Here is a 9,781-nt window from a genome sequence, read left to right on the forward strand (position 1 = left end):
GGTGATCGTGTTGAAATTGAGGTGGTCAATCATGTTCACAACAACATCTCCATCCACTGGTAAACATAAATATACTTATTTTCATGCAATTCACAGAATTCAGTAAGCAATTGATATCTCAAGATGTAATCTTTTTATTTTAAATAGCTTAACTAAGCTTTACCTAAGCTTAATCATATTTTTTTTCATACAATAGACATGGAATTTGACAAATTCGTAGTGGATGGGCAGATGGACCAGCATATCTAACACAATGTCCCATTCAAACTGGCCAAAGTTATGTGTATAACTTCACTATAATTGGTCAAAGAGGAACATTTTGGTGGCATGCACATATTTCACGGTTGAGATCAACTATTTATTGTCCTATTATCATTCTTTCTAAGAAACATACTCCTTATCCATTTGCCGAACACTACAAAGAAACTCCCATCATCTTTGGTAATAATTAATTAAGTTCTTCATTAATTTGACTATAGTAAGTTATTAAAATACTAATGATGAATTGATGAATGAAATATGTTACAGGAGAATGGTTCAATGCAGATACTGAAGCCATAATTTCCCAAGCTTTGCAAACAGGTGGAGGTCCTAATGTTTCTGATGCCTATACTATCAATGGACTTCCTGGCCCTCTTTATAATTGCTCGGCAAAAGGTAATAGTTACAATTCTATTATTAAATATTCAGCTGATTTAATTACGCGCTAACCAAAATAGACAAAACCTACACACTGATTATGTATATACTATAATATGTATATTATTTGTATATTTGTACTTAGTATACAAAATCTATATATACGAGGGCTACTATTCTTTTCAGCTGTCCAAAAATGTAATCATCCCTTAAATATTCCTGTTAAGAGTCCCATCCAATTTCTTTGTTCACCAATGCTGAGCCCTCGTATTATATTGTCCACACTCCAGTTAACGAGGTCTGGGTGTGCGGGGGAGTGTTAAGAGTCCCACGTCGAATATGAAATGGGTAATTGATCTCTTATATGAACTTGGGCAATCCTCACCCTATAAGCTAACCTTTGGGGTTGAGTTAGACCAAATATCAATTTCTATATCAGTTCATTCAACTGTTCTAGAATGAATAAAACAATATAGAGTACACGTGTACACGATTCAATTTATTTTGATTTACTTGTAGGAATCATTATGAAAGATTGTTGGACTTTATAGATACTGATTCTGGAATGTTAACACTTTTGGATGTTCTTTATACAGATGCTTTTAAGTTGCTGGGAAAAACTTATCTTCTTCAATTGATCAATGCTGCACTTAATGATGAGCTTTTCTTGACAGATTACAAATCATACTCTCCAAGTTGTCGATGCGACGAGTTTATGTTAAACCCTTTGAGACAGATACACTTATTATCACACTAGGACAAACCTATAATGTTCTCCTAAAAAGTAAACCTCATTTTCCTAATGCCACATTTTACATGACTGCTCGGCCATATATGACAGGTCTTGGGACATTTGACAACTCTACAGTTGCTGGAATTTTAGAGTATGAATCAGAATCAAAATCCCATTTAAAAAATCTACCACTTTTTAAGCCATTACTACCAGCTCTCAATGACACAAATTTGTCACCAATTTTACAAGTAAATTAAGAAGTCTCGCGACTCCTCAATTCCCTACTAATGTACCTATAAATGTCGATAAATGTTTATTTTTCATAGTAGGTCTTAGAACAAGTCCTTGTGATCAAAACAAAACTTGTCAAGGACACAATGGCACAAAATTCTCAACTTCAATCAATAATGTGTCACTTATACTACCTACTGCACTTCTCCAATCTCATTTCTTTGGACAATCCAAAGATGTATACCAGCCTGATTTTCCTTATAGTCCATTACATTGGTTTAACTACACTAGAAACCCTCCAAGTAACATCCTAGTTAACAATGATACAAAACTTAAGGTTTTACCATTTAACACGAGTGTGGAGCTAGTAATGCAAGACACAAGCATTCTTGGTGCTGAAAGTCATCCTCTTCATCTTCGTGGATTCAACTTCTTTGTTGTTGGCCAAGGGTTTGGGAATTTTGACCCTAACAAGGATCCATCAAATTTCAACCTTGTTGACCCTATTGAGAGGAACACTGTGGGTGTCCCTTCTGGTGGTTGGGTTGCTATTCGATTTCTTGCCGATAATCCAGGTAACTTAAGAATCTGCATTTGAAAGTTTTCTAATATCATTTGCTTCATAAGTCTAATATCAAGCTTAACAAAGTAGATACTATATAAACTGCAAGCATCTATTCATAAAAGAACAAGAAACAAAAATATGGCATAGTGTACATGGGTAGAAGTGTAGAACTACAAGATCTAAAGAGGGGTTAATTCATTATAAGTTATATTATACATGAAAATAGCGTAAAAAGATCTTAGAAGCATGCGATAGAAAGCAGAAAAGTAAATTGATTGACAATTGAGTGCAAGCCCGTAAATAGACGATTATGGATAGTTCAGGTGTGCTTAAAGTCAACTACAACTAGAAGGCATGCCAATCTCGCCATCAACAAACCTTTGACTTTAACTGTAAAATCCTCTAAATAAGCACACGGTACATAGTTTAAAACTCCTTATATAGAACTTTAACTTTTGACGTACTGGAACCTTCAGTTTATGTAGCATCAAAGGTATTTGCCAGAAAATTCTATCGGGTTGTAGGCTAGCTCGAATCTGGGTGTGAAAATATTATTGTACTTTTAATCTCCTTGTTAGAGTTTCTGACTTCGCTAATAATAATGTATTGTATTATATTTGATAAGAAGTAAGGATTCAAGTAATTTGGAGCAACATTAATGGAGGAAACGTGAAGAACTTCTAAAGAAAAGATTTCTGTAGAATGGGGAAAAATGAATATAACTGCTCAAAGAGTAAAGTACTATACAGGTCCAACTTATAACTAACTAATGGACTAATGAGCTAGTGCCAGCTGTAGAATAACTAACTAAACTAATCAAGATAAAAGTACAGCTAGGAAATTGTGTAGTACACTTACTCTAAGTAGTACAGTTGACTAAGTAGTACAATTACAATGATGAGACAAATGAGATAAATAGCTTCAATACATCCCCCCCCCCCCCCCAAAAGTTAGAAGTGAGGTATTCACAGCCAACTTGCTAAAAAATAGAGAATGTTTGATGCCAGTGAGGGACTTAGTGAATATGTCTGCCTGCTGATCATGTGTAGAAATGTGATGAAGAGAAATCAGTCCTTCTGGGAGCTTGTCCCTCACAAAGTGACAGTCAACTTCTATATGCTTGGTTCTCTCATGGAACACAGGGTTTCTTGCAATGTGTAGTGCAACTTGGTTGTCACAAAAAATAGGAACAGGCAAGGAGATGGGAACAGTCAACTCCTCAAGCCATCTACTTAACCACACTAGCTCTCCAACAACCATCCTAGTAGATCTGTATTCAGCTTCTGCTGAGGACAAGGCCATAGTAGCCTGATTCTTAGACTTTCAGCTGATTGGACAATCACCAAGCAAGACAAGATAGCCATTAACAGACCTTCTGGACTTAGGACAAGCTGCCCAGTTTGAATCACAAAAGATCACCCATTAAGTATCTAAGGACATGGAATGCAGCTTTCAGGTGAGACTCTCTGGGATTCTGCATGTATTAGCTCAAGTGTTGCACACTATATGCAATATCTAGTCTGGTATGGGTAAGGAAGTTGAGCTTCCCTACCAACCTCCTATAATGAGTGGGATCTGGTAAAAGTGCACCCTCATCTGCAGTCAACTTCACAGATGGATCAAGTGGAGAAGACAAGGAACTGGACTGCATACGACATTCATACTCCCTCAACAGGTCCATGGTGAACTTTCTTTGAGAAATAAGCACACCATCATCTTTGTTCAACACCTCAAGTCCTAAGAAATAATGCAGGAAGCCCAAGTCTTTGATTTTAAATGTGGAGTGAAGGAATTGTTTCAGAGAATCAATTTCATCAAGGTCAGTACCAATGATTAAGACATCATCTACATACACTGCCAGGAAAATCACCAAGGAACCTTGTTTCTTGTAAATTTAGGAATAGTCAAGTAAGGAGTGGGAATAGCCCTTGGAATACGGTGCTGCAGCTAGTTTTTCATACCACTGTCTGCTGGCCTGTTTGAGGCCATATAAGGATTTGTTAAGTTTACAGACTAAGTCAGATCTGGGTGGAACCAAACCAGGAGGCGCATCCATATAGACCGCCAAATGCAAATCTCCATGGAGAAAAGCATTATTAACATCAAGCTGGAAAATTTTCCACCCTTTCTTGACGGTAGTACTAATCATTGCTGAGTGTATCCTTTTACTACCAATCTAGCTTTAAACCTCTCAACACTACCATTAGCCTTATGCTTAAATTTATACACCCACCTACAACCTATAAGTTTCTTATCTGGTGGAAGGGGGATTAAATCCCAAGTATGATTGACATGAAGAGCATCAAACTCTTGTGTCATGGCAGCTTGCCAAGCAGGATTCAAGGCTGCCTCCTCATAAGAGGTGGGTTCACAATCATGAGAAATATTTTTGACCAAATGCTGACTATCAGGGGTTAATGCAGTAAAAGAAAAACTAGGTTCATGAGGTATATAAGCAGCAAAAGAAAAAGAACTATCACTACTGTCAGGAATAGAAGGATCATGATTAGCATAAGCATCAGCATGAGATGTTGACTCAGGTGCAGGTTTAGATTGAAGATTAGGAAGGTGATGCACATAGTCATTAAGATATGAAGGGGGCCTGGACACCCTACTAGGTCTGTTAGTGTCAGCATCTTTTGTGTGTGGTATGAGTGAAGAGTGTAATAGCTGCCTATGAGTGGAGGAGCTGGAATGAGGATTAGAAGAGATGGGATGAGAGGGTGAGGTTGGAGGACTAGAGAGGTGGTTTGAAGGAGTGAAATTTTCACTATGCAGTAAGTGACTCTCATTGCCATGGAAAGATAAGGGAGAATGAACATGAGGTGCATTGGAATTGGAGGAAGGGACAGGAGAGGGGAAGAGATCATCATCAAAGGAAGGTAAGGTGCTAGGAGTTGAAGTTAGGCTGGATTGATATAAAGCAGATGGGTTAGATGACAATGTAAAAGGGAAAATTTTCTCATAAAAAATGACATCTACGAGGTGTAAATTTTCTTTGTGATTAGATTGAGGACTCTATATCCTTTAGTGCCAAAAGGATAACCAATGAAAACATGGGGTGTGGACCTTGGCTCAAGTTTGTCTAAGTGTGTTTTAAGAGTAGTGGGGAAACAGAGACAGCCAAAGCTCTTCAAATGGGAATAAGATAGCTTATGATTGTATAACATTTCATATGGACATTTATTGTGTAGTAGAGAGGAGGGTAATCTGTTAATAATGTATGTGGAAGTTAAAATGCATTCTCCCTAATATTTTGAAGGAAACTTGGATTGGAATAGGAGGGCTCTTGCTGTCTCAAGCAAGTACTTATGCTTCCTCTCTACTATGCCATTTTGTTGAGGGGTGTATGGGTATGTTCTTTGGTGAAGGATACCACTGGTTTGTAGGAAAGAAGAAGTTTCTACATTAATGAACTCTAAACCATTATCAGTTCTGATGTATTTAATGGTGGTATTGAACTGGTTTTGGGCCATAGCAGAGAAGAATCTAATGACCTGCATTGCATTACTTTTGCAACTTATCAAGGCGGGTCGAAGTTCACCTGCTATAGTCATCCACAATGGTCACAAAATACATATAATGATCATGAGTTGGGACGTGATAAGGGCCTCATAGATCAATGTGAAACAACTCAAAAGGTTTGGAAGTTTTGGTGGTGCTTTGTGGGAAGGACAATCTGGTTTGTCTAGCCATATAGCAAATTGTGCAAGTAAAAGGTTGTTTGGGTGCAAAGGTGTCTGATATAGAGGATATATTTTTCATCTTACCAAAAGGGACATGCCCCAATCTCTTGTGCCACAAGAAGTCAACTGAATGATCACTTCTTAGAAGTGCATCAGTCATCGAAGAAACATTTTCAGTAGTTAGTGAGCAAATATTTTCACCACTCAATGAACAACCAGTTTTATTGCTAACAGAGGTATTTACATGGGGATCTACATTACAAGATGACTGAGATTGGTTGTGTGTAATTTGAGAAGGAATAGTAGGAATATCAGAATTAGAAGCAGAGGCAACAGGAATAGAAAAACTTGCATTTAACCTTGAAAACTGGAAGTATAAACCATCCTTGACTTTACTAATTTCCAGAGGCCTCTTCTGTGAAGGGGCCTCCAAAAGAAGACAAGAAAATTTGGTAAATATGACAATGCAATTAAGTTGAATTGTTAAAGAGTGGACAGATATCAGATTGAATTTGAAACTGGGCACGAAAAGGACATTCTTCAAGGTGAGTTTAGGACTAAGTACAACATCTCTTATTAGGGTCATCTTGACCTTATATCCATTGGGCAATGAGACAAGGAAAGGGTAAACTACTGGTTTAGTGTTGATAAGTAAGGACTTATTAAAGGTCATATAGTGTGTGGCTCCGGAATCAATGATCCAAAAATCAGCATCAGGTCTAAAATTTTCACAAGATTGTTTAGCACCATCAAAAGAAGTGAGGCAAGTCAAAATACCTGTAAAATTTGCTGATCCACCAGTCATGTTGATTCCTCCTGAGTGTTCTCCTGCATTTCCAGGTTGAAAGTTCTCCAAGATGTGCAGCAACTGACCATATTATTCTTTAGTTAGGTCTTGTAGAGCAAAATTCTGGGCCTGAGCACTAGTTTGTCCTCCATCATTACTTGCATCTCAACTACTCTGTGTTCCATAAGATTTTGCTGCAATTCATTTCCCTTTGTTGTTGAACTTGTTGAAATTTTGTGTGTTATTGTTTCTATTGTTGAAGGTCTGAAACCTATTTGACTAGTGGGTATTTGTGGATAACCATGGATCTTGTAACATCTGTCTTTGGTGTGTCCTGGTTTTCTGCAATGCTCACAAATAGGCCTTGAATTTGGATTTCTGTATGCAAGATAGTTTCCTCTATATGCACTTGTCCCAACAGTGTTGCTGTAATTGGTGTTGTTGTAGTTTGTCCTGAAATTGCTTCCCCCAAATCCATTTGCACTCAAAGAAGTGGAACCTATCTCAAAATGACCTTGTGGCCTCACTTCCCTTTGCTTCTCCTCTTGAATCAGGATAGAAAATGATTGTGCAATATTGGGAAGTGGATTCATCATCAGGATAGTAGCCCTCAAACAGTATATACCTCATTGAGGCCCATGAGAAATTGAATTAGTCGTCTGTCTTGCTTTGCCTTGTGCATCTTTGTTTTGGCTCCACAGGTGCAATTGCAAGTGCACTAAGCATCATTCAAAGTGTTCAGCTCTTCCCAGAGCTTTTTCATTTTAGTGTAGTAAGCAAAGAACATCCAAAGTTACTTGACTCAACTCATTGATCTCCCTTTGCAACTGATACAAGTTTGCCCCATTATTTTGATCGTATCGATCCTCCAACTCTTCCCATAATTCTTTTGCACTACTGACATACTGAAAACCATCTGCCAAATCTCTAGATAATGAGTTCATGATCCACGAAGTCACCATATCATCACACTTTTCCCATTGACTGAGAGTTGGTGAATCAGGATCAGGTTTCCTACACTTTCCATTTATGAAACCTATCTTATTCTTCACTGAGATGGCCCACAGTACTCCCTTTTTCCAGAACCTATACCCACTGCTACCATCGAATATTAATCCTGGCACTAATACAGTTCCTGCACCTTCAGAAGGATGCATATACAAATGATTGGTCGAATCTATGGTGTTTTCATCATTTCTAGGGTTATTTTCAGTAGTAATCGCCAATGACAGTGTGAACACTCAAGAACAAACAACTAACAAATTGAGATGAGAGCAATCGAACAACAACTTGAACAAATCGTACCTTTGATGAGAGCAATCGAACAACAACTCGAACAAATCGTTCCTTTGAATCGAACTTTGAAGTCGAAACTAACAACAAACAGTAAAAACAAACTTTCCAATAATAGTCACTCGATCTGTGAAGAAAGAAGGAAAAAAAAAAAGAGGAAACTTTCTAAATTGGGCTAATTTCGAAGAATCTATATCAGAATCTAAAGCCTAAGCTCTGATACCATGATAAGAAGTAAGGATTCAAGTAATTTGGAGCAACATTAATGGAGGAAACGTGAAGAACTTCTAGAGAGAAGATTTCTGTAGAATGGGGGAAAATGAATATAACTGCTTAAAGAGTAAAGTATTGTACATGGTCCAACTTATAACTAACTAATGGACTAATGAGCTGGTGCCAGCTGTAGAATAACTAACTAAACTAATCAAGATAAAAGTACAGCTAGGAAATTATGTAGTACACTTACTCTAAGTAGTACAGTTGACTAAGTAGTACAATTACAATGATGAGACAAATGAGATAAATAGCTTCAATAACTTCAATAATATTGTTCGTCACTAGGAGTATGGTTTATGCATTGTCACCTGGAAGTTCACACAAGTTGGGGATTGAAAATGGCATGGTTGGTTCTTCATGGTAAATTTCCAAATCAAAAGTTGCCTCCTCCGCCAATGGACCTGCCCAAGTGTTGAGAGTTCAATTTCATGCATTTGTTTGTACCTCACTTTTTTTTTTCTCAATTCATGTTGATGTTTCCTCGTCATGGTTTTATTAGCTGGTGGATATCTTTCGCGAATTTCCTTTTTCTTTAAAAAAAAAACCCTTTTCATGTATTTTCTTTTTATTTCATTATGTGAGAGAGAGTCGAGAATTTTTGTAAATTCGAAATTCTGAGAAATTTGTAATCTATAATTAGTGAGAATTATCATTTTCTTTCGAATCATCTGAATATTTCTTACATTCCATGTAATTGACATTTATTTCGTTTAAAGCACATGCGAATGGTGTGTAAATTTCGATATACATTTATGAAAAGATATTTTTTTCCTAGGATGGTAGAATCTATTTTTTTGTTAGAACCACTGATTGTCACTCCTCGTCCTCGATAACATACATTCCAGAGACTAAAGCGATCGCAATTCTTCAACAACAGTATATGGTTAAAAATAAATTAACACATCCCGAGAAAATCTGTAAGCTATCTATGCACTTCTCTTAGAAGGTATTTCTTTGTTTTCGGATAGGATGTGCTTTCCTCAAAATAAAAAATAAGGCCATGCACCTCTTATGCACTTTCTAAGTACAATTAATGAACTACATTATTATTTTTTCCCACCAAAAGAAAAAAATGAACCACATTAACTGATTCATACTAGGTTGTGTTGCGTTGTAACTTAGCCCATACAACATGTTAGGGAGAAAGCCACTTTTAGGTTGTTTAAAACATAACCAAAGTTTGTAAAATATTTAACACAGCCCTAAATGGGCCCTACGCGGCGCGAATTCGTATATAATCGGGCTCCAATGTGGATATCAGATACCGGGTGAAAAACCAAAAACAAAATTTAAGACATATATAGCCGGTTTTTCGTGATTTGAGCGGCAAACTACTACTTCTCCACACTACTACGGCATTAAGAATTGCGATAATGATCAAAATCACACCTGATTTATTTATTATTATTATTATTATTATATATATATATATATATTATTATTATTATTATTTTTTTTTATTTTTAAGTTTAGTAACTATTAATTGTTCCTTTTCCTACAGGAGTATCACCATTTATGTATTAAAACAAAGTAAATTACATATCAATGAACATCACCATCTACCTCAATGA

General features: G+C 36.7%; 1 pseudogene; it reads left to right on the forward strand.

Annotated features, from left to right (window-relative positions):
- Nucleotides 1-8,829, forward strand: part of LOC132057901 (laccase-17-like) — an 11,364-nt pseudogene extending 2,535 nt beyond the window's left edge.
- Nucleotides 8,830-9,781: the final 952 nt, after the last annotated feature.

This window comes from Lycium ferocissimum, chromosome 5 (assembly GCF_029784015.1).
Source record: "Lycium ferocissimum isolate CSIRO_LF1 chromosome 5, AGI_CSIRO_Lferr_CH_V1, whole genome shotgun sequence".
NCBI lineage: Eukaryota > Viridiplantae > Streptophyta > Magnoliopsida > Solanales > Solanaceae > Lycium > Lycium ferocissimum.